Source organism: Diceros bicornis, chromosome 10, assembly GCF_020826845.1.
Source record: "Diceros bicornis minor isolate mBicDic1 chromosome 10, mDicBic1.mat.cur, whole genome shotgun sequence".
NCBI classification, from domain to species: domain Eukaryota; kingdom Metazoa; phylum Chordata; class Mammalia; order Perissodactyla; family Rhinocerotidae; genus Diceros; species Diceros bicornis.
In genome coordinates this window covers 84349280-84375413 of record NC_080749.1, presented here as the reverse complement: position 1 = coordinate 84375413, position 26134 = coordinate 84349280, and the positions used below count along the sequence as shown (strand labels likewise).

Genomic DNA, 26134 nt, shown 5'->3' with positions numbered 1-26134 from the left:
TCTCTTCCACACAGAGGCTGCCATTGCGCCAATTATTGCTTCCCCTCCATTTCTGCCTTCACTTCACGTTCTCCAAATGCACTGAATATTGATCTCAGGTTGCAAACCTCTGATCATTTTAACCCATGTTTCTTTCTTCAATGCTACTATAAACTTATCAGCTCCAGATTCTCTGTTGCTTACTAATTTTAAGTTCTTGAAAAAGATGCCAAACAATCAAAATCCCATCTAGTGTTGCAAAATAATATATACACCTCAATAATATAAAATCGTAGTGCCTTTGTGTCCAGTCCTGGCAATGCAGGGAAATTGGTCCAGGCAAAGCCAACAATTTCTTCCTTGGATCCGAAGACTTGTATCCATTTGTTTGTTAGGCACCAAGCTGCAAGGGAAATTGAGGTGTCTAGATTGTCTCCAATTAAGAGGGTGCTCACTTTCTGAAAATATTAAAAGCACATGGAATCTTTCAGGACTAGAGCATATTATTAATATTTTATTTCTAGAGAAGAAAAAGTACCAATGAATATTAGCATCTATTATGTGGAGCTTATTATCTCTGCTCTGAAGAGAGGAGGGTCATTGTGAGGGATCTATGGAGAGAATCCTTTCTTCAGGCCTGTTTGAGGAGGATCTTGGAAAAACAAGTTGGGGACGACGGAGTACCATGAGCTTGTAGCAGGGACAGATTTGTGGACAGCAGCCTTGGCTTTTCTGGGGAGTGGGGGCACGATTGTGCATATCCATTTTCAGGGGCAAGATGGCATCATGCTAAGAGCATGGGCTCTGGAGCAGACTTAGCTGGTTTCAAGAGCTAGCGCTATCATTTGCTGGTTGCATGACCTTGTATAAATTACTTCACTTCACTAAGCCTTGGTTTCTTCATCTGTTAAGTAGGGACAGCGGTGGTCCCTTTCTTTCAGGGTTGTTGGGAGGATTGAGTGAGAGAATGCATGGCAAGCGTTTGGCACAGTGCCAGGCACACGGTAAACTTAGTATCATTATGGCTGTGTTAGTATCACTATTATTATTGTTATTATTACTATTATTGTTAAATTCTAGAATTTAATAGTTTAGTTGAGGAATGAGAGTTTTTCCCTCCTTCAATCATGTGATCCTTGACTTCAATCTCTGGCTTTAAAATGGGAAGCTGTTATTTCTTCTCGTGGTTTTTATGTTTGACTATAAGGAGGATAAATCAACCTCTTCTCTTCCTCTTGACTCCTTTTCTTGTCCATTTAAATCCAGTAAAACTCTTTGCCTAATGTAGGTTTCACTCTGAGCCGTACAGACGTCAGAGGAAAGTGGTTGCTTGGTCCTGCAGTTTGAAATATGGATTTGGGCACAGCGGAGGCCTGCTGAATGTGACAGAGTTCTAGAATGCTCAGGGGCTTGATTGCTTGGGTTTGAAGGACTTAGTGCTCTCGGCCTCACAGGGGTGACTTCATGTTTGGAGCCTGGGGACCCTGAGGGGCTGTGTCTGGTGTCAGGGGATGCCCCAGACCTCCACGTGACCTTCCTGGAAGCCTCCTCCTCCCTGCTTAATCACAGGCTGGGATGTGAGAGGAGCGTCTTCTCAGAGCCTCCCTGGCCTTTGTCAGCGGCATGGAAGCTGGAGAAGTGAATGTCAGCCTCTGACGGAAACAGAGAGGTGATGAGGAAAGCCTGACAACAGACCGGGCGAGGGCAGTGTGGGAGCTGCAGGACCGCAGGCGGAATGTGTGCGCCAGGGTCTTTTTGGCTTAAATTATCTGGATTGTTCGTCACTTCAATCTATTTTGGTGAATATGTTTTTTACTTACAGAGTGTGTGCACATCGAGTAGAAAAAGTCAGTTTTTTCCTCCCTCTGTTTCTCCTTTACTCTCACATGCCTATCAGTCACCACACCTCTGACACTTCTGGTTACCAAATGTGTGGGGTTTTCCCCCACCAAGCAATTCTCTGACACCAGCTGGGTGTGCTACAATTTAACTCAATTCTGACACTCTCTACCTGCAGAGAGCGTCAGATCCCCCCAATTCAGTTGCCAATTGCAAGTAGGAGGTCCCCAGTTTACCCACAACTTCTGTCCAACTTGTCCACAAATCAGGGGTTCCCCTGACCCCCTCCTCGGGTTTAATTGCTAGAGTGGCTCACAGAACTCAGGGAAAGAGTTACTTACATTTACCAGTTCATTAAAGGATGTGATAAAGGATACAGATGAACAGCCAAATGAAGAGACACACAGGGCAAGGTCTGGAAGGGTCCCGAGCACAGGAGCTTCTGTCCCTGTGGAGTTGGGGTGCATCACCTTCCCGGTATGTGGATGTGTTCACCCACCTGGAAGCTCTCCGAACTCTATACTATTGGGATTTTTGGAGGCTTCATCACATAGGCCTGACCAATTATTAATTCCATTTCCAGCCCTTCTCCCTTCTCAAGAGAATAGGGGGCAGGGCTGAAAATTCCAAGCTTTTAATCATGGCTTGGTCTTTCCGGTGACCAGCCCTAATCCAGGAGCCATCTAGAGTCACCTCATTAGAACAAAAGACTCTCCCACCACCCAGGAAATTACAAGGGTTTCAGGAGCCCTGTGCCAGCAATGGGGGGGTGGGGGGTGGGTGGAGACCAATGTATATCTTCTGTTACCTCACACACATACGCAAACTGGCGTGATCTTCACAGCAGTTCTTGAGGTGGGCAGGGAGATCTCCCCTCTATTTCACAGAGAAGAAAATGGAAGCTTTCGCCAATAAGTCTTCCTAGTAAGTGGCAATGTGTTTCCTGGCTCCTTGTCCCACTGTTTAGAGTGTTTTTGGCTGGGCTGAACTTTTTCCTAGGTGAATACCGTGGTATGGCTTCAGGCCTCTGGGATAATCCCCAGTCATCAAATTACTTCTACTTTCCTGCATGACTTTCTGAAATTCTGTCATTCTCTGAATCAATCACACGTTGATTTAGCCAATATCTCTCCAAGCCCTCTCTTAAAAAATGCAAAGAATCCCTAGCAGGGGAAAGTACATCATAAATGGTAAATCAGTTTGTCAAATTAGTTTGTCTCTTGACAGCCAGCTGAGATCAGGGCAGTTAGGGATGGAAATGTTGATGGCAGATGGAGAGAGGGAACCTCGGGAGTTCGAAGCACTATCTGAGAAGGGCAGGCCTAGGAGGGTGTATTGGTTTTCTATTACTGTGTGACAAGTTACCACAACCTTAGCAGCTTAAAACTGCACACATTTATTATCTTACAGTTTCTGTAGGTCAGGGGTCTGGGCACAGCTCAGCTGGGTCTTCTGCTCAGACTGACGAAGCTGCAATCAAATGCTGGCGGGGCTGCATTCCTTTCTGGAACTTAGGATCTTCTTCCAAGCTCACATGGTGTTGGCAAAATTTAGTTCCTTGTTATAGGACTGAGGCTCTCAGCTTCCAGAGGCCACCGCAAGGCCGCCTCCCATGTGGCCCTCTCCAGGGCAGTTCACGTCATAGCAACTTGCTTCTTCAAGGCCAGCCACAGATTTTCTCTCTCGAGTCTCTAAGATGGACTGTTACATAGTATAATATAACCATGGGAGTGACATTTTGAGATTTCACCTGAAAATCTAGATCTTTCAGCAAAGCTGGGCCCACGTTCTCATTGGGAAACAGCTGGTGGGAGCTGAGGAGCAATTGCTTGCTTGGACATGGAAGGACTCGTTTTCCAGAGTCCTAGACTTCCACAGATGCTGCATATGCACTGCCACCCTGCCCGCTTCAGTCATTTCTTGGCCCTTCTGTCTGTCATGTGCATTTGGGTTTGTGACCCAAGATTACATTCTTGAAGAGACTGAGGAAGTGTATGACTCCAGGAAATGGAATAAGAAGGCTGTGCTTGAGGAAAGGGGGTGGGGCTGAAGTAAATATGGCCCCATACCCTCTCATATGTCTAATTATGACATGGAGGAGGGTGGGATTGAAGATCTGGGTTTTACTCCTGGCTCTGTGCTCACCTGTGTGATTTGAGCCTGTAATTTCTTCTCTCTGAGCCTCAGTTTCTTCGTCTGAAGCCTCCCTTCCCCCAGAGTTTCTGATTCAAAGAGACTGGAGTTGGGTCCCAGGAATCTGTAATTTTGACAAGTGCCCAAGGTGACTCTTAATGGTCAGGCAAGTTTGATTGACGAGTCCATTCACAACTGGACATTTCCAGCAGCTGTGGGCTCAGGAAATAAGAGCCAGTTCTTGGGAAAGGCATCCACAGTTGGGGCTCATCTAAGCAGGCTAGAATTCAGGGAAATGTTTCAGTTCCAGAGAGAATATTGTCAGGGAGAAAATACTGAGAAGTTAAGAATCCAGGAATCTGAGTCAGAAACCAAACCACATAGACTGGCCGTCACGGCAGAGTAGGGGAATGTGTATGTCGTACACTGTCCCCCCCTCAGCCTCCAGCAGCTGGCTTCCTCCGGTCCACGGATGCACCTCCTGCTGGATCCCCACAGGGGCTGACAACTTGTGTCTTATATCTCAAAACAGTTTGTAGGCTGCTGATGGGAAAGGACTGCCCAGCCCAGTAGAAAGCAGGGGCTCGGGAAATGTTGGTTGAATAAATGAATCAATCAAAAGTAAGCATTTGCAGGGGTCTGGTGCTTGGTGCCACTTTGATGAACTCTCTCACTCTGAACCTCTCTGAGTTCTCCTCTGAGAACTGATCTGAGTGCAAGATATAGAGAGACGATAGTTAATGAGGGGCACAATTTAGAGAAAATCTTTTATTTCTAGCCAAAAGCAAATCAAGTGCCTATAATATGCGGTTTAAAATGCAAAGCTATCATTTTTCTTTGAAAAAGAAATCCTTTTGGTTTCTGAATTTCAAATTCTAGAACACATTTTCCCAACCAAGGGGAATTTCTGGTAACTTACAGGTTACTAGAAATTTGCCTCACTGTAGGCAAACTTGGATTTTATCATTACACGATCGTGTTTGAAACTGTATGACAATCTTAAGTAGTCTAATAAAAATGCTGGTTGTTATAAAGCTTTGTGGTTAAGAGAACATGAGATTTATCAAATTGCACCCTTTAACACTGTGAAGTCTATTATTATTATTTTTTTTTTTTTGCTGAGGAAGATTCACCCTGAGCTAACAACTGTGCCAGTCCTCCTCTGTTCTGTATGTGGGTTGCCGCCACAGCATGGCCACTGACGAATGGTGTAGGTCTGTGCCTGGGAACCAAACCCAGGTCACTGAAGTGGAGCACACCGAACTTAACCACTAGGCCACAGGGCCGGCCCTGTGAAGTCTATTGTTTGTTGATCATACCTCAGTAAAGCTGTGGAAACAAAAGGATGTGAAGCGCAGAAGGACACATGCACTTTATGAAGTCCTGCTTAGGGTAAAACTTTGCTTACTCTAAAATGTATTTTGGTCGATTAGTTCAAATATTTTTGGTCCCATTTTTTTATAACACACAACATTGGTTTAGCCTACCAACCCAAAAGAGCCTTTAAATATTTCATAGCTGATAGTCCTGATGAAAACTTAACTCGTACCAAAGTTATTTTTTATTTATGGGTGTCTGGGGCCTCCACAGAGCTCCAGGAAGCACAGGAAAGACAAGCTTGTGCTCTGGGCTTTATGCTTAGTGTTTAGATAGCAGGGCCAGGTGGAGCGTGAGTGGCCTTGTGAGTGGTTTGGAATGGTAGCCTTCCGGTAGGAACAGCATGCTGTCCTGCTTGGGGGAGAATGATTATACAGGTCTGGTCACCAGTCCCCGCATTTGGAGTCGTTTTTCTAGAAGTGGTGATGAGCATGTAAGGGACAGAAGGATTGGGGAGGGTCGACGGGGAAAAGACAGGCATCTGAAGTGAGGGGACAGCAGGACCAGGCACAAGGTGCTTGTCTTTGGAGATCATGGGACGCATGCAGGAGACGGGGCTCCATGAGGCCGTAAGGGAGGGGCCCCATTATGAGGGAGCTGGAGAGGCAGGCCTTGGAACTCTGGCAAATGGAAATAGATGGTTTTCTACTGAAGGTTTCTGAGTGGAGGAATGCCATGATAGGGACTGATTTTTTTTTTATTGCGGGATTACCGTACACAGGTAATAAGTGCTCTCACATACATTGACTCCCAGCATCCCTGTGACGCAAACACTATTCTCAGTAGCAACCCATTTTTTAGATGAGGAAACTGGGCACAGTACACTGACTGAGGAAGGATTTGAACTCAGGCCGTTCAGCTCTAGAGCCAATGTGCCTAATCAGCAGGCTGTCTAGTTCTCCTCAACATGACAAGTGGCATTTAAGGAAGGTTAATCTGGTGGTGATGCTCAGGGTTGATTGGAAGGAAATCCTGGGGGGAGGCCATGGCGATAATTGGAGGCCCTCTAGAAACCATTCGCATCCTTGCCTCCTGCCTCTATGTCACTGATTTCCTCTGTTCCTACTAGTCCTGTGCTAATCCCAGGCCCCATTGTTTCCCGCCTCCTACCTGCTCACCTGCAATCTGTTCTCCACTCTGCAGCCAGAGGATCTTTGTAAAGAGCAAATCAGCACATGTCACTCCTTGATTAAACTTTCTGTGTAAAAATCCAAACTCTCAGGTTATGAGGTCCTTCATGGGCTGGCTCTCATTGACCTCTCCAGGCCCTGTTTCTAGGCACCTGTGTCCCTTCACACCAATAAATGTTAGCTGTTACTGTTACCCTGTCACAACCCACTTACCACACCATTGTATTTGCTGAGTGGAGAAGGTCAGTGAGTGGGAACAATGTTAAGAGATGGATATGATTAATAGGCAGGTGCCTGATTTTAACACTTGCTCCGCACCTATGGGCCTGAGGCAGAGAAATCCAGAGGAAAAGGATCTACCCTTCTATTCCAGGGCCTCGGCAATCCTTCCTTCCAGAACCTGTCTAGCAAATATTGTCCTTCTTAGTGCTGCTCTTTTGGAGGGTCTGTTTCCAGGTCTCCAGCCTGTGCACCTCTCTTGGCTCCTGGCTTTGCTGACCGGAAGCCTGGGCCTTGGACACGCTTACTGCACCTCCACCTCCAGGAAGCCAGCCTCAGAGCCCTGGCCCCTCTGCTCCTTGGGAAGGGAATTCAGACCATTTCAAGTAAAGAGGAGAGGGTGATTCAAAGATGAGTAGATAGTTTCCAGGTGGCTGACTCAGAGAATGACTAAGAGAAGAAAGCTGTGCGGGTAGAGAGGGAGATCAGTGGCTGTGATGGTGAAGGCAGGGGGTCCTCTGGAGGCAGCTAGGCTGGACTTCAATCCCGCTGCCTGACCTCAGGCACACTGGCCAACTGCCCCCAGCTTCAGCTCTCTCTCCCTCAAGTGGGGCCGATCCCAGAAGCTGCTTTCCAGGAGGGTCCTGAGGGCTGAAGGAGAGGTGGCCCCTGGGCACTGAGCATGCAGGCCCATGGAGGGAGCACCACCTCAAGTCGGCTGTTGTCGATTTCAGTGGGCAGTGACAACAGGGTGTGCCCCATCCCAGTGACTTTCAAACTTTTTTGTCTCAGGAGGGCCCCTTTACAATCTTAAATATTATAGAAGACCCCGAAGAGCTTGGGTTTGTGTATATATTATATCTAGTGATATTTACCACATTAGAAATGGAAATATGGGAAATATGGGAAAATAGTTATTAATTCACATAAGAACAATAAATACCCATTATATGTTAGCATATTTTTTCGAATGATAAATAATCACATTTTCCAAGACAAAAGTCACTAGAAGAGTGGCATTGTTTACATTTTTGCAGATCTCTTTACTGTCTGGCTTGCTAGGAGACAGCTGGCTGATCATGCTGTCGTGGCGTCACGCGTCAGGCAGCCTCTGGATAACTCCATGCACACTTGTGCAGGAGCAAGAGTTAAAAGGCAGATGACGTCTCGGTGCCATAATGAAATAGCTGTAACCTCAATGGCTGCCTGAAGGCAGCTCAGGAGTATTCCAGGGGTCTCCAGACCAGACCACACTTTGAGAACCAGTGACCTCTCAAGTCATTTTGGAAAAAAATACCTTTTTCAATCTGTGAATAAAGATCTTGCTAAAGGTGAGATTACATGTCAGCTCCATCACATGGGCAAACACTTAAGAGTCTGACATCGAGTGTTTCTAAGGATGAGAGACATCAGGAGCTCTCAGCCTCCGCTAGTAGGGTGTAAATGGGTTCAACCGCCTTATCAGATATCACCAAACTTCTCTTTAAAGTTAAAAATGTTCATACTCTACCACCCAGCTATTCCACTCTTCAGGAGAATTAAGAAACAAATTATGATATCTCTACAGAATAGAACACTACAATTAAATACCAAAATGAATAGTAACAGTAATAGAATACCATAATAATAGTAATGTGACAGTTACACGTAATAGAATGCTACAATTAAAAATGAATTCACTAGAGCCATGTTAATATGAACAAACCTCAAAGGCAATGCTGACCAAAAACTGAGTAAAAGAGATGCAAGTACGTATTTATGCAAAGTTTGAAAGTATGCCCAACAAAAGTGTCCACTGCTGATGGACACATCCACATGTAGTGAGAGTACACAACCACGCAGGGAAAGTCAGGGCGGGGGCCGCCCCTGCAGAAGGAGGACAGGTAACAAAATCGGGGAGGAGTTTTGGGAGGCTTTAACTATATCTGTAATGTTTATCTATTTTTAAAATCTGAATTAAAAAAAAACTAGTTAAGTCCTATTTAAGCATTTATTTTGCCAGGAAAGAGAATATAGCAAGAAAACAAGGCCATGACAATAAAAAGTTTAAGCTCTCTGCAAAAAGCCTGTGGGCAGTGACGCCTGTCTCCTTCACTCATGCTGACTGTGGAGACAGGGTCCACTTAGGAGCAGCTGGGTTCCAGAGGCTCGTTGGTAACGGGTTCTTTGGTGTTTACCATGGGTTTTCCCATAGAAACAGTTAAGCGCATTGCCGAAAGGCCTAGATTAGGTTCTGCCCAGCCCTCAGAAACCTATCAACTTCACAACCTGCATGACCACGGAACGAGATCCTCAGGGTTGAGAAGTAGTTCCCTGGGACTTAGAGACCCAAGAACAGATCCTCTCCCTGGCAGCCTTGGCCTGGCCCTCCCTCTGCCTCCTTTTCCAGCCAGGTTTTGGGAGGGGGGATTCTCACATTTCGAAGCCAGTCAAGGTTGGTGGGGTAGGATCCCTGTCTGGCAGGACAGTCTGGGGTCTGTGTTCCTGTGGGCCAGTGGTCTGGGTATTGGGGGCCAGGATTATGGGGGGCCAAACCTGCCGGCCCAGATCTCTGAGTTGGAACAACTCCTGATCCTCGGTCAGCGTTAGAGTCATCCCGCCGTGACTTCCCCCCAGACCTCTTTTACTTCCTCCTTTACTCCCATGGTGGTTGTCTCTGACTGGAGTTTCTCTCTGTTACAAGCTTTTAACAATAATAACAACATAAAAAAAGACACTACTCATCATTCTAGCCCAAGTGCTCTCATCCGTGGACGTTCCTTTTCAGTCCCTATTACACTGATATGTTTGTGTGGCTGTAGATTATCGGGGCCTATGCTCTCCATCTTACTATTCTCACTAATTACATACACATTTCCTATGCTGCTACCTAGTCTACACACTTCATGTTTTTCTTCTTTTGGAAGCAGCTCTATTTTTTTCCCAGGTTTATTGAGATGTAATTGACATACAACATTGTATTAGTTTAAGGTGTACAATATAATGATTCAATATTTGTGTATATTGCAAAATGATCACCATGATAAGTCTAGTTAACATCCATCACCTCCCATAGTTACAGTCTTTTTTCTTGTGATGAGAAGCTTTAAGATCTACTCTCTTAGCAACTTTCAAATATACAATACAGTATTATTAACTATAGTCACCATGCTGTACGTTACGTCCCTGGGACTTATGAAAGTTTGTACCTTTCGACCCCCTTCATCCATTTCACCCACCCGGCACCTCCTGCCTCTGGCAACCACCTCTCTGTTCTCTTTATCTATGAGTTTGGTTTTTTTAGATTCCACATATACACACTTACTTTTTTTTTAATGCCTGGTAACATTCTGTTGAGTGGATATTAACGCATAAGAGAAAGTGTTCTGCCTTCTGACTCAAGGAGAGCATCAAGACCTCATAGAACTGTTCAAGAAGTCAAGGTTACAACAGCTGTACTGTATTTACAAGAGTATCTGGACAGAACAAAGGCTGACTGAATGTTAGCTCTTATTATCTAGAGCCATATCTTCGCCTTTGTCCTTTTAAAAAGCCCAGCCATTGAATGACAGTCTGGGCCTCTCCAGTGACCCCTGCCACCTCCTTTTCTCCATTTAGCGGCATAGGTACACAGAGTTGATAACTCTGGGTCTCAGGCTAGCAAAAGGACCTTACTTAAGTAGTTTCATTTCCATTTCAGCAAAGCAGCTCAATTAACTTCATCTTCCTTCTTTACCATGGAGGACTAAGTTTTGGTGGGGCACACCCGGTGAGGGCCAGGGCAGGGGCTCTGGGATGTGGCAACTGGAAAAGTCCTGTGGCTATTCATTTGTGCTACAACAAGTACTTTTTGAGCACCATCGGTTTTCTTGAACCAGTCCCTGTGCAAGGCTGCTAGGCCCTGAAAATACAGAGGAAAGACTTTTTCTGCTCTCCAGTTGCTCGCTGTGTGGAGGAAGATGTTAAGGGGATGTGCATGGGAGGAGCGCACAGCCTGCAGCCTGGCAGCAGCCTCACCCACGCTGGACGGGTGCTCCGCTGGGCGGATGCTCCGCTGGACGGGTGCTCCGCTGGGCTGGGCAGGGCTCTCCCCGGAATAGCCAGCTTTTTAGGCAATGACATTAGAAAAGATACTCGGGAGCCAGATCGTGAAGGACCTTGTGTGCTGTGAAAGGAGGGTCCCCCACCTGCCACCCCCAAGCAGGCGATGTGAGAAGTTATAAGGGACAGAAGAAATGGGTGATAAAGCTTCCCTTTCTTCCTCCCTCCCGTGTCCTTTGTTCCCTCCCTGCTGCCCCTAGAGATTTGTCCTGCAGTAGCACAAGGGTTGTAGTTGGAGAGGAGAAGGGGGAGGAGAGACAGAAGGAGAAAGGAATCCCAAATAATGACCCTGGAGAGGAGACAGAGGTTTTGGAGCCACCGGCTGGTGCAGTCATTTGTATTTAAGAGATGCATGTAATGGAGGCATCTGAGGGGCAGAGACTGTCCTAGAAAACAAATTTCCCATGCTATGCAGCAATTCATCAGCCCCAAACTTCATCTCTTAGTTATTTATGAGTTTCTATAACTTGAATAAATGCCAGGCAAGTTTTTCTGAGTTTGGTTCTTCATTTAGTAAATTTATTTTGGAATATTTTTTCGTATGACCAAGTTACAAGTTGAGCCCACACACTAAAAAGTGAAGAGTATTGGTGTTTCGGTAAATAAAGCAGTCATTCTGATAACTCCTAATCCCAAACCAACTTTTCTCTGAATAATGAGGCAGCTAAACAAAGTGAGGTGGTGTTTTTACTTAAGATATGTGAGTAACTGTGAATGTAGATTTTAGCAGATGATATATGGACATATCAAAACAACCTTAAAACAACCAAAAAATTTGTAAGGTTTTTTAAAAAAATCTTCTTTAACCTTCTAAACTTTTTTAACTTCTGTGAAGTTAAAAAAATACATAAAGTTTTAAAAAATATTGATCTTGACTTACCTATTTTTGCTCCTGTTATATGAGTCTAATGCTGCGTGATGACGAGAGTACTGTTTAAACATCTGAAAGAACATGTTGATTTCTTTAGCAATACTTTTTGAGCACTCATTTTAATGAACTCCTTAAAGTTATTTGAAGACTTTTTAGTGGAACAATTATGATTCAGTGATGATAAATATTGCAACTCTAAGAAGAAACTACATAATGTTTTTAAATGCATTATGGTCTAGAAGATCCTAGATGTCATGGTCCAGTTTAGTTTTGGAGCAAGAAATAGTAGTTAAAATTGACTGGAAAAGTCTAGTGGGAGATCATTCAATAGCCATATATTAAAGAAACTAAGTGGAAAATAACACGAAAAGTGATTTCATCAAAATGTATAAAAAAATAAACAGATGGGGGACACTGCAGGAAAAAAATATTATAACAAATCTACTACTTTCCTTCCAAATAATTTCCAAAAATAATCAAACCTGTAAAAGTTACATAATGTGCAATTAGTAATGCTTTATTATATCTCTTCTGGTTTTTCTTTCCCTTTTTCTCATATCTTGGCCTGTCGCCATATAGGCAGAATAGAAGACACGTACTCTTCAAAACCAGTCGGGGAGAGAGAGGACAGACCCAGGGGGCAGTCGCCCTCAGTCAGGATTGTGTTCAGCGGCGTGGAAGAGAGGCCTGGCTTCTTTGGCTTAGACAGGGATGGCGACGTATTCCTCCCGTGATGAGGAGTCTGGGTAGGACAGTGGGGGAAGGTGCTGGTGCCTGAGGAAGTCACCAAGGACCTGGGCTCCTTCCTGCTGCTCCGTGGTCACCTTGGCTCCACCACCAGGCATTGTGTTTATGTTCCAGGCAAGATAAAGGGCAGCCTTGGAGACGGCACCACGGAAGCTCCACCCTGTGCGTTTTGCCTCCATTTGCAATCAGCCAGCACTGATTTCCATGGCCACTTCTGACTATAGGGAAGCCGGCAGAGGGGAGGATTTGTAACGGGGTACTTTGCCACCCCAAATAGAATTGAGTTCTCTTGATAAGGAAGAAGGGGAGAATGCTTTTATTCTTGATCTTAAAAGTACATATTTAGTTTATCCCATTTGCATTAAATGGAAGTGAGAATCAATCTATTTCTCCTATTATCTTTCACCTCCTGCTGCACTTAATGGTAGACATTCAACAAACGTGTAGTTGGTTGATAGGTAGATTGATTGTCTCATCTTACCAGTAATTTTCAAGTATACTTCATGTCAATACGCTAGGATATTTACAAATGAAATATATGCTCCTGCCCTTGAGGGGTTTATAGTTGTAATTTCAGACATTTATGTACATAAAATAATTAGAGAACAACCCAAATGACATAAAGGTATATTATCTTCCTTTGTGTTTTGTTTCTATTTATTCATAATATTAATGTACCTGTTGAACTGGACTTGGTTCCAGGGGTGTTTTCATCAAATTATTTGGTTAAATGTGACAAGAGGTGCAGAAAAACATAATAGGGGCATTGACACATGGATTCTCCTTGCATCGTGGTTTGTGGGATGGTCACACAGCCTTTCTGCTTCTCAGCGGCTCTATAAAACACAGGATAGAGTCCCATAGAGGTGTCTGATAGGTGAGAGGCTACGTAAGACGGTGAGGAGCACATGAGGGCTCAGAAATCAGACCACCTGGTTCCTCTTCCTGGTCTGTCATTTACTAGCTGTGTAACCAGGGGTATGTGCCTGTTTCCCTACCTGTAAAGAGGGGTGATGGTGGTACAAACTACAGAGGGCTGATGTGGAGATCAAGTGAGTTAATATATGCACAGTATTTAGAAAGAACTTGGCATGTAGTAACACTCAGTGAAAGTTAGCTACTATTCTATGGTATTTCCAATTGTTTATTTAGAAGTAAAACAGGACCGGTGTGGAAGTCCGGTTTTTCTCCCCTGCATGTTTTCACGAGAGCTTCCGTGGTCATCCCCCACCCCCACATATTTTGCCTGCGTCTGCTTTGACGTCTTTGACTGGGCCAGAGGGGACAAAGGGAGCAGCTAAGATGGCTTCAGAGGCTGGGAGAAGCAGCCGTGCGGGCCGACTGCCATGCGCCAGTGTGATGGGCTCTTGAGCTGGCTGCCAATCAGAGTAAAGCAAAGGGACCTGCCAGAAGAGGTGTTGATTTCAGTGTCACACATGTCCCTTTTTGGACTCGTCCCAGGACTCTTGACCCTAGGCTGCAGTGGTTTGAAATGGATTTTATCACACTTTCATTAGTCCTCCTATCTGCTTTTTTTCTCTTGGTATCTGGTATCTAAGCCACACGAGAGCCAGCACTACATACTTGGCCAGCATCTGCCCAGACGTCTCCTGGATGTCCAGCTCCCTTTCTCTGTTGCACCAAATCCAGAGTGAGGGCAGGGGTTTGGAGGCCCAACTCCGCTTGCTAGTCAATGGAGCAATGAGGCTGTTTTGTGTTCTTCCCCTCCTTCAGTTTCCTCCTGAACAAGATTATAAATAGGGTGCTCTGTGACCTATGGGTCAAAAGGAGAATAATCAGGGAAATGAATTTTGATTATAATGACTATCATGAACATATATTAATAACGAATATCAAGAATTTGGCTCAAAGACAATAAAGCCAAAGCCTCCATGAGTCTCCCCTCTCCCTTTTTTCGGTTTTTATTTCATAGCTTATCTCTAGATAGAGTGGTGACAGGAGTTTTAGAAATGAGTAAAAATTTTCACCCCCAAAAATAACTTGCTAATTTTGATCCTGAATAATTTCTTGACTGATGAAGCTCCATTTTGTCTTATACTGTTTGCAAACAAAAAAGGAAGAGTAATCCACACTAATAAATGCATCTGAGAATCCATTTAAAACCCCTTTGTTTGCTTAATTAGAGAAATTTCTGGAAAGTGATTTTCAAAGGAAAACAATTGCAGCATTTTTGTCTAAATATATCTTCTCGCTTTTGTTCTGCTTCAACCTGAGTGTTCTTAGATTCTAGTGTAGAGTTGCTTTTCCTTTGTTAAGGATACTGTTTTTAAGAATAAGTGTTTTTTAAATTCCCTTTTTATTTACACAACCCTAAGCTTCCACATTTCTTGTTGAGAGCATTTTTCTGTCTGAATTTCAAGGCAGTGATGTCTTGTCAGCATATTTGATGTTTTGGGTGTGGGTTTCATTTCAATCCAGCACAGCATTTAGCTCGTTCTCTCTCATCTTCCTGGTAGAGAGGAATGTAAACAGAGACAAATTGAGCTCTTCACAACTCTTTCTCTGATTTTTCTTCCATGGTGTCACCTTTCACGGAGTTCGAATGTAAGGGATTTTAAGAAATAATCTCACTTGATAGTAAGCGATCCTCACGACACGTGTGTGCGAACTCAGCGTTTTTCATTTAAGCAAGGCTTTTCAATCCAGCGCCACTGACGCTCCGTTGTGGGCCATCCTGCTCACGGATGTTTCGCGGCGTCCCTGCCTCTACCCACTGGACGCCAGTAGCACCCATCTTCTAGCGTGACAACCAACAACGTGTCCAGACACGGCTGGAGGTCCCCAGGGGGCAATATCACCCTCAGTTAAGAACCGCTGGTTTACAGTCATCTTCAGTCCGGCAGTATAGTGACCGTTTCTCCCCAAAGGGCAAAACTACTAGAGGATGTTAAGAATTAGAGACCCCCATTGCTGATATGGAAGCACAGGCAGAGAAGTTGGCACATGCCTTGTCTGTAATCAAAGATGGAATCAGAGCTCCCACCCCCGCAGCGCTTGAGTCAGTCTGCCGGATGGATTCTGGTCAGACAGAGACCAGGAAGGAGACGGCACAAACAGCGAATTGGCCTTCACTTTGGCCCAGTGTGCTTGCCAGCCAGTAACATATTCCAGGATATTTCCCAGAAGTTTTCTAATGTTTAGGTTCCTAACATAAGACATACATTAACTGTAAAAAGAGAAATTTTAGAAATGGTTGCAGTAGAAATCAATGATTATTCAAGTCCATTAAAATTGAAAATGTAAGGAGTTTTATTTTTTCTCCCAACCTTCATTATTGTTTCTTATATTTTTTATTACACAGCTAACACATGTTCATTATAGAGAAAGTGAAAAATAAGTACAAGCCAAAGGTAGAAAAATCACTCCAAATCCCACTACCTAGATATAACTACTATTAACATTTTGATGTATATTCTCCAAAGATATGATCGTGTAGCAACAGCTTCCTTTTTCCTGAAGTCCGCTTTGAATAACACTTTAATATTTACTTTGTATCTAATGCTGCATCATGGTAATGTGGTCTTGGTCTTTATAGGACACATTTCTTCTGTAGACTCAGATGTTTTCTGATTTATGGTTATTGTTACAATATCCCGGTGAGGTAGAGGAACAAGTATTATTATCCCTTATTTATGGAGTATTAAAAGGTAAAGAGGGTTTAAGTGGATTACTTAAAGCCACAGAGTTTATCAGTGGAAAAGGTTTGAATAATATCCCGGGTTTTCTGCTTCCTAATTCAATGTGCTTTCCATTAGTCTGTTTTAATTATTTTAAATATAGATTTATATAAAAACTTTCTACCAAAGTGTAGGTGCTTTAGAGATAACTTTTAACTCAAATAATGCCTAAACCCCTTACGGGTAGTTGTAACGATGAAGGGAGACAATGGAGGGAAAGTATAAGCGAAATGAAAGGAGATAAATCAGAATTAGTGCTCATAAACTGTGCTCTCCCCTCCTTCAAGCTGGAGTGCTATTTAAATTTGCTGAGCTCTATGGCTGCTAAAGAATAAATATGTGCATCCTAATTCTCTGAGCTAGAGCAAAAAAGCACATCACTGAGAGGCCTACAAGGCACAGACAAGTATTGTACATCAGTGAAATGGGCTGGGTGTGTGTTAAGGAGTGGTGGGGACTGTGGTAAACCACAGTGGGCATGCTCTAGCTAAAGGGTGCAGCCGCTTCTCAGCTTTAGTGGAAAATTAGGTGCAGTGGTGCCAGGTCTTCTGGTTTTACTTAAAAACCAAAAATTGGATTTTTATGTAAAATGTTTTGATTAAAAAAACACACAGTGCAGGCCACTAGTATATTAGCAAGCGAAGTCTGCCTTGCTGGCTTCAGTCTACTCTTGGCATGCTTGGCTTCCAAGTATTTTGAGATTTAGAGTTCCACCAAGAATAACAATTGATCTGGTGGGTGAAAATTTTTCTTTCGCTTGCAAATATTCTTCAAGAAGGACCTTGATTTCTCCCTCTTTACAAAATGCTCCCCAACCTTGTTTCTGTGAAAGGCACCTCTTCTCCTCAGGGCAGCTGTCTACCCGCCGTCCACATCCTGGCTCCCCGGTGGGACAGAGACTCGTGGCACAGGCTTGGAGGCAACAGGCTTCTGGTTAGTGGTTCTGAGAGCTGTCACTCATTCTAAGGAAATGGCCTTGCATCGTCTACCCTCACGCGCAACAGTTGGCTCCTGGTCTGCGATTCTTCTGTGATTACAGGTGACCTGTCCCTGTAGGAAACTAGAAGGGGATTTTGTATTCACAACCACAAGCGGTTGTTTTTACCTAAAAATGTTTTTATACTGGTCTGTTGTTTCCTTCAAATATGACAAACCTTTCTCCCTAGAGTGGAAGGGGAGAGTCATTTCTGTCAGATGGTATTCAGATGACAGACACTCAAACGTTTTCTGGTCTGGAGCTCTTCTGAGTTTTCTGTCATGAGAAAAACATTTCTTCCCCGTGGAACTGAATTCTGAAAGTTCCGGAGCCCAGTAGCACCATGATTTATTTCCCATTCATTTCCTCCAATGCCCTATAAAACACATGTAAAAATGGTACAAGCCCAATCCCAGGTTAGATATAAAAATGTGCAGAGGGTATTGTGCTGTGTAAATAATACACTATATGCACATATATGATGCTAAATGAATGCAAAATTCTTCAGAGTACTTTGGGAAAATAAGGAACCTAAAAATGTTTTGATTTTAAACGCAGGATCATGTTCTTAAGAAGCTGGCCATGAGAGGGCAGCATTGCCTACATAAATCACAGAATGGCGACTAAATTTGAACCTTGCAGATATTCTTGTGAGTTTCTTCCACGGTTTGGTTTCGACAAAAAGGAATAATAATAGAAGCATCATTATTTATGCTTGAAAATTCGTAATTTTTTCAATAAAACATCTTTATCTCTTGGTCTAGGCAACCATCAGGACGAGGTTGTTATGGTCTCACAGTGACGTGTATCTTTTTTTCTTATATTTCTTTCTTTCTCTTTTCTTTTCCAGCACATCTCCTTTCCATTCTACTCTCAGTTTCTGTAGTTTGATGATTTATTTTTGAAAAATCGCCCTGCTCTTTTATGATCCTGGTCACATTAGTTAGCCCCGGTGTGCCTCAGTTTCTCTATCTATAAACTCCTAGGCAGTTTAGTGTCGTGGATAAAATGTGGCCTCAGCTGTGGGCAGGGGTTGGTTCTGCCACTGAGAGGCTCGCATTTCTCCGTCGGTGAACTGAAGGTAATAGCAGCATGGACCTATAAGATAGAAAGTGCTCAATCAACATGAAAGGAACAGTGGTGGATTTTTTAATCAAATGAGTTGCTAACGTTTGAAAATCTGGAGCGATCGTATAAAATTTCTCACTGGTCCAGCTTCATTCATGTGTGTGACTTGCCTGGCCTCTGTGGGCGCTCAGGTTGGTGTCCTTCCTGAGTTCATCATCTTCAGATGATGATGAAAACGGTGCACCATGACAGCAAGGACAGCTGAAGGACGGAGGACTTCGAGTTTTTCCCCAGGTTGAGGAAGATGGTTGTGCTCCATCGCAACAACTCTGCAGATTTTTATCTGAGCAATCCAAAGATTTTAGTGCTGCAATTCAAGCTAATTTGTTTCTTTTGTCAGATTTCATTTTGAGGCGGAAGCCTTTGAGAGACTAGGAAAGGGCATTTCCTATGGGAAATTTGGTTTCATTCGTTCCTAGGTGGCAGCCTGGGGGGTCTGGATTGTCAGACTGCAGAGTACGTCCGGCACCTGACAGTGGAACAAAAAGTCACGAGGAACAGACCGAGGACAGGTACCTGTGACATCCTGTCTCCTTTTCCCCTCACTTTCCTCAGCCCTCCCACCTCTATGTGTGAGCGTTTTCTTGTTGTTGGTTTTAATCTTGAAAAAAAAGAATTTGTGATTTATAAAATAAGGTTTAAAGGGTCATTTGCTCCCAGCAGGAGCCCAGGGAGTTCAGCCATCCCCTCCTCCGACTTCTAGGATGGTGCTGTTACCAGAGGAAACCTTGGCCCACCTGGCTACCCGCTGCGGTTACACGTTCAGAGACAAATGCACTGTTGGAACTGCTCTCAGGGTGGCAGCAGACGCTCAGAGTGGTGTTTCGTCTTAGCTTATTGCGTTGCAGATCACTGAAAAACAGCACGGCCAAGGGCTGCCGCGAGAATGCGCTTCAGACTCAGAATCGTGGCTGCAGGAGATGCTTAATTAAATCAGTCCCAAGGTTACAGGAAGGAGAAGCAAACTTCTCTCCCCCAGAGCTGACCTGGCTCAAGGGCTGTGGCTGCTGGAGAACTGGGAGACGTGTTAGTAGGCCTAATGTAGACATCTGGGAGTCAGGCAATTCCCCACCAGCCTCACAGCAAGAAGTCAGTGTAGAGGCAGACACAGCTCTGACCTTCCACCTGGATTCTGTGTGCAAGGAACACACGTGAACACGTGGCCAGAGAGGCTGAAATTGCCGTGTTTCAGCTTACAGTGCCAAGGACAGACTTTCTTGAGAGAACTTACTTCCACAGAATCCTGTGTCTTGCCAGCCGGGCCTTGGGAGCCTGGAGTCAGTGCTGTATCGAGATGGTGTTTGGAGGGTAAATCATGAACTAAACCTACCAATTCATGAAGGGGACAGCTGTAGAACTTGGGATCCAAGCTCGTGGAGTGTGCCACACGGGAAATCACGTCTACACAGAAGGGAAAGTGAGAGGCTGTTAGGAACGTGGGGACCGAGTATGTCACCAACTCAGCACGCACCCCGGGAAGGCCCTGCACAACCCAGCTGCCCCTCCTTTCTCACGGAACTCGGTCTGAGGTTCACGGGCTTAAACGTGATTGCTGCTCATGCAGCATCTCTCAGTAGCCACCTCTCTCCACGCCTCCCAGAATTTAAAGATAGGATCCCTTGAGTGAAAGAAAAGAGCAGGACATCAGTGTGAAACCATAGCCTTCGGTTTAGCCACAGGACAGGAGGCTGAAGAAGTAACCTCAGTCAGCCCCTCCGTGTCCGGTGCCAGAACCCTGGTCCTAATGGTGTGGCCCAGATGAGGGCACTCGGGAGCATGGGTTCTGGGATGAATGTCATGCAGCAGAGAAAAAAGTTTTCCTTGACCCTCTTAGGGTCCCTGGCTGGGTCTGAAAATTAAACTGACAAAGACAGATTAACAGGAGAAAAGCATACAGATTTACTTAGTGTAAGTTGTATGTGATACGGGAGCCTTCACAAGGAAATGAAGACTGAAGAAATGGTTAAAACTGAGTGTTTTTATGCTGGGTTTGGTGAGGAGTGGAGTCATGGGAAGACGTGATAGGACAAAGGGTGTGAGCTAAGTGTTAGGGAACTGGGGAGACAGAGCAAGGCCTGTGGTTCCAGAGGACACCTCTCAGCGTCCCTCCGTCTTGGGACAAGGATGCTCTTTCCTCGGGTACAGGGAGGGCCCCCTCACGAGAGGGTGTTATGACCAGCTTCAGGGAGGGTCAGAGAGTCCCTCCCGCACCTGCCGTTTTCTCAAACTCCTTCAGCTTAAAATACTCAATGTACAGTACAAGGTGTCACATTTTGGGGCAGTGTGTCCTGAACCCTGTCAGTCGTGATGTGAAATGAAGGAGTTGATGCCTTGGAATTGTCACCACCCCTCCCATCTGTAGCCCTATGTTGGTTACACTTGGTTTTCATTCATAATTTTCCATGACTCATTATTTCCCATGATACATCCGTGTCAGCCCCCTTAGCCCCTTTGGATCTGTTTGTTGGCTGGATCAATTCTCGTTGGGACTTTAGGTGAAGGTAATAGAGGGGGAGGGAAGGAGGGCTTTGGAGGGTGTTTATCCACGTCTCCTGTGTCTGAGCAGATGGACACAAATCACCCCCTCACCCCTTTGCCTTATTCCTTCCTCTGGCACTGTCTTGTTTTCCTCCCTCTCCTTCTGTCTTCCTCTCCCTTGCAAATTACAAAGAAGGTCTGAACCAACGGTCAGAGATGCGATAGAGGTCAAGTGTTTGCTCGTTCTAAGCGGCTGCCCATTATCCCCATGCTCTCTCTAATGAAAGACAAAGAAATGAACCCATGAGGGATCAGAAGTGGAGAAACAGGACAGCAGAGGCAAACAGTGTGTGGCAGTCCTGCAGAGCTGGGAGCTGATGGCAGGAAGTTGACCCACTGCTGAGAGGACAGATGCGTGACCTGGGCAGTCACTCACCTCTCTGGGCCACAGCTGTACAACCAGGGGCAAGGCTGGACGGGCTGGAAGGGGGGCTCTGGGATCCACAAGCTCAGGAACTAGGAAGCAGCAGTTTGCAATTTGAAAATCCTATAGCCGAGTTTTAAAGTTAATTTATTAAAAAGAAACCTTCCTGTGATCTGTATATTTATACCCCATTACCAATGCAGTTATACATAAATAATTAGAACCAATCAAAAAAAGGGGAAAAAAGGCACTAAAAGGCAGAATGATGAAGTAGGTGATGATACTACCAGGCTCATTCTGGTAAGTGAGCAGTTTGTTTATTCCCTCTGTACTTGGGGTTGCCACTAAATCTGGACTGGAGAAACTAGTAAATATTTTTAATGTGACAATTACACGTTTGTTACTATGAGTTTTGTTTCTTTTTTTATTATTAGCCATAACCTTGTGGGCCCGATCGCATATAAGAGCCCCGTGCAATCTCGAGAAGGGTGGGAGGCCAGCTGGAACCACTGCCACGTGCTGGGCCATTTGATCATGGTTCTCGAACAATGGCCAGGGCCCTTCTGATATGGGCACGGAGCTGATTTGTGGCAAGATTCAAGAATATGTATTTCTATATTGGTGTTACCATATATATCTTAGGCTAATCGTGCCAAGGGGTTCAGACCTCTTTAGATCCACACACATTTTTCACCCAGCTGATACCATTTGTGTTGCGCATCGTGACTGCATACTAGCGAGGTTATTCTCTTCTCTCCAGTGATTTAAGTAAAGGAAACACACACATACACACACACAAAAACATCTGCCCGTCCTTGTGAAAACCTAATAAAAATAATAGCAAAGAGATGCAAGGTTTATTCAATTTGGTTTAGACCTGGGCAGCATTAATTTCCTTGTCTCCAGACAGCCCATGTCTTGGAGGGGTTCCGTAAAACTCAGCAAAGGCAGAAGTAGAGCCAGTGAGGTTCGCTTAGTGACTCGTTCTACCTGGTGCAGAGAGAGTTAAACTTAAAAAAAAATTGAAATGCAATCCTGCCTCGTGTTACCCATTAGCTGGGTATATTGACCAAACTTATAGTCGGATAATGCAAACAATAACAAAGTTATTGATTGAGGAGCTGTCAGGCAAATAGGTACTTATCATGATGCAGCTGATAAGCTCAGGGTCCCCCTCTCGTGGCAGCGACAGAGGCTTATTGATTCTGCACAGGATCATCTGTGGCTTGCAGCCCGCCTGGCTGCAGCCTGCAGGCTGCTTCCATATGCAGGAGTTGGACTTTCCTAGCAGAGCAGGGGAGCAATGAAGTCTCCCTAGAAGAAGAATGCCACCTAGAAGAATGCCACGAAACCCTGGCTGTGGGGAAAGGAAGAGTGGACTCCACACCAAAAAGAGGAGCCTGTGAGCAAAGCCTCCTCCTTAGGGGGCTTCTCTCCCTGTGCCCGGAGGATACACACAAGAGCTTGTCCTGAAGCAGCTGGCCTTAGTGCTGATCTCTGAGCTGACCAGTAGGGGTGCGGAAGACAGATGAGGCCCACAGACCCTCCCCACTGAAAGCCAAATGTATCACCTCCACAGCACATCTGCTCCCCAACCTGGGCCTTCCAGTTGGCAGGGAACTCTGGCCAGACGTATTATTATTGCTTCTCCCAGCATGTGATCAGCCTGAGGCATTCATGGTTGATTGTCTAAATTTTAGATGCGAACCAGCAAAGTGCTATCTCTCTTAGCACTTTTAGTATTAGCTGTGGAGGAGATGTAATAATACTCATTATTTTTTGGATGGCCTTGCAAGAAAAGGATGCTTGATGTCTGCCAAACAGAACTGGTGATTGTTTTGACACTCGAGTGTGTGAGGGAGAGAGGGAAGCTGGACGGGGGTGTGGTGTAGAGGATGAAAGGAGTAGGGGGTTATTTATTTTCTTACTTTCCCATATATAATTCTGTAGATTATTTGCTGGCCTTATATGTGAAGGAACAAAACACTTTGTGTTCATTGTTATCAGTTCTTCTTCATGCAGAATGACATCAAAGGATGTGGGATACTTAACACGGAGGTTATGCTCTAGGAAGGAAGGGGAATTCCATACATTCATTCAGCAGATATCTATGAGGGTCTGCTGTGCGCCCAGCCCGGTGCATGGAGCTGGGTGGAGCAGTTGGCAAAGGCAGCGAGCTCCCGCCTGTGTTGGTTTCCATCTGATGAAGGGTAGGGTGCAGTGGAGGGAGGCGGTACACAAACACATTTATTTACTAATTGCCCTATATTTGGAGATTTAGGTTGTTTCTGATTTTCCTGCTCCTATAAATAAGCAGTGGGCCTCTTTTGGAGGCCTGGATTATTCTGTGAGAAAACCCCTGTTGGTTTTAAAGGTGCCACTTTCTGAATTGGGATGTCTGGCATTGCAGAGGTTGTTTTTGAGGCTTCTCTCTTGGAGTTATCTTTCAAAGCTTATTTTTAATATCCTCAGTCCTTTAAGGGTGAATCTAATTTGACTTTAGAAACAGTCGAGCGTCATCTGGCCTTACATCTGGTGAACATGATGAGGATGAATCATCGCCGTCTCCTTTTGTTGTTGTTAAAAATGTGTGACTATAAAGTCACGAGACTGATTTTGGGAAGGGGGTAAGACTCCTGAAAGCAACTCAGAGGAGGGCTTCTGAAGTGTTTTGAGCAACGGCAGCATCATTGTTGTAGGAAGCAGGACAGAGGAGAGCGCGTGGCTGTGGTGTCACAGAGTTCTGTCTCAACTCGGCTCCTGCTCTTCCTCCCCGTGTACGTGAAGCCAGGTACTAGGCCCTGCAAAGCCTCAAGTTGATCATTTACAAAACAAAGCTAATTTTACCCACCACACAGTTATTATGAGGATTAAATAGCATAAATAACTAACCAGTAAAGCATCTGGTAAGTGCCTGATGTACAGCAGTTGTTGTATATTACCAATAACATATGAAGCGCTTCCCACAAGGAATAAATTGAAGGAACTACTTTTTTTTCTTAAAACTATGACTTCAACCTGTTTATAAAAGATATCAATTCCATGCTTAGGATAGCTGGATATCGTGCTGGATTTTATCTGTTTGCTGCCCTAGACCTGCTCTCTACCCTTCTCCTGCCTGCTCTGTGCCCTGTGTGGGCTGCATTGGGCAGACCCTGGCTCCCTCACTTCTGGATGCAATGGGACAAGGGTAGCCCTGACAGGTGATCAGAAGGTGGGAGAAGGCCGGGGTGGGGTGTTTATTCGCCCAGCTTGCTTTCGCAGGGGGTCCCGTCCTCTCCTGGAGGCCTCAGCTCTTGGGATCGATCTGGCCCCTCTCTGCAGCTTCTGCTCCACTCTCTTACTCTTCTCACTCAGGGCTGGTGACAGCTCCACTGTTGCTGGCTCCAGCGTGCTTCACCATTCTTGTTGGTTTCTTTTAGCCCTACCCATACCCACAATTAAAGTCATTGAAGTCTCCTCACTTACCCTAGCTGGATCCCTGGCTGATCCAGTTACCTTATAGTCTTCTGCTATTGATCTATCGCCCTAAGGCTGAGATAGAAATGATTTGATTTTGTTGATTGCATCTGGAAAGAGAATAGGATCTTATAAATTTTGAGCTATGCAAAAAGGAAAATTTAACAGACACTGAGAGCAGACTCAGAAATGCATATGCCTGATGCTCAGAGTTTGCTTTCTAGGCAAACCACAGGATTTCACTCTTTCCTTTATCCTCCTGTAATGTTACACATGTCTTCATGTTAAGTGCTTGCATTGTCAGAGGAGCACTCAGAATAAGTAATGCTGCTCAGTGAGTCACAAATGGAATCCATGTCAGCCAGTGTCGTGAAATGGATCTATAACTGCTTTTTGTCCCTCAATTTGAGATGATCTAATTCAATTTCTATGATTTACAGTTTGAGAAGAGACACTTTCTGTCCCCCTCTTGAACTTTCATTCTGTTTCTCTCTTACTCCCAGATTTCCCCGGGATCTGAAGGAAAGTCATTTCTGAAGGCAAACTGGAGCCCACTGCCACAGCCCAGTGCTGATGATCATCTGTTAATTTTACTACTGCTGCTAACACAGGAGATGCGAATGTCACCGAAACCAATCTGTGTCTTGGCTATTAAGATGAGATTTGTTTTGTAGAAAAACCAAATGATTTTTTTAGTTGTTGGCTGTACAGATCATGAGGATTGTGTGAAGGTAATGGGCTGATGTGATTGCCAATGGGAACTGCTATTTAAAGCTGGGTGTAGTGCTCGAGTAGCTACGGTAGTGGACACTGCCCAGCCTGGATCCCTCTAGCAGGCCACACACATCCCCAGCTTCCTGGAGTGTTGGCTGCTAATATCATATGGCTTCCCTTTCTCCAGAGAGTTGCCCTGGGCCAACAGGGCCTCTTTGCAGGAGGTTACTGTCCTCTCCACCCAGCTGTAGTAAATGATTGACAGGACGAGTACAAAAAGTGAGATTTCTTGCCTGAAGAGATTCGCCTCTCGGGGCCTCCCTCCTCTTCCCCAGCCTGCTTCCCTCACCTCCTGACAGCTTTTTGCTTTCGAGTACATTCTCAGTAAATCATGAACCCCTGAATTCTGTCTCAGGCTCTGTTTCAGGGAGCCCAGCCCCCTGCTGATCTTACTGTTGAAGAAATGGTGGGTGTGAGAGGCAGAGAGAGAAGGGCACTCTTCCTCTTCTGTGCCTGCAGTCGATTTGGCATGGCTGTTTCTCAGTGTGCTCTCGGAAGAAATAGATGCCATTTTGAAGAATGCATCTGCGATGTCTGTGGACTTAAGCAGTTGTTTGAGCTCCGACTTTCACCCGTTGTGAGAAGACTTTAAATATTCTGACCCTAAACCATCTTGGGATAGCTTATGTCACTAAAATTCTTGTGTCATAGAAGCCATCCGCCGTTTGTTCTGCTGAGAGCGTTTTGCAGGATCTTTCATCCCTGAGCCTTCTGCTGTAGTCACAGGTCCATGGTATTTTTAATGACTTGGAAACATGGTCTAGGACTATCTAGGAGCCTCTTACTATTCCTTTGTGGGGAATGTCCTCTCCCTTCCTCTCT

General features: G+C 44.9%; 1 long non-coding RNA gene across 5 annotated transcripts in view; it reads left to right on the top strand.

The window, feature by feature from the left end:
• Positions 1 to 26134, top strand: part of LOC131411025 (uncharacterized) — a 103783-nt gene that overhangs the window by 33174 nt on the left and 44475 nt on the right. The window lies entirely within an intron of this gene.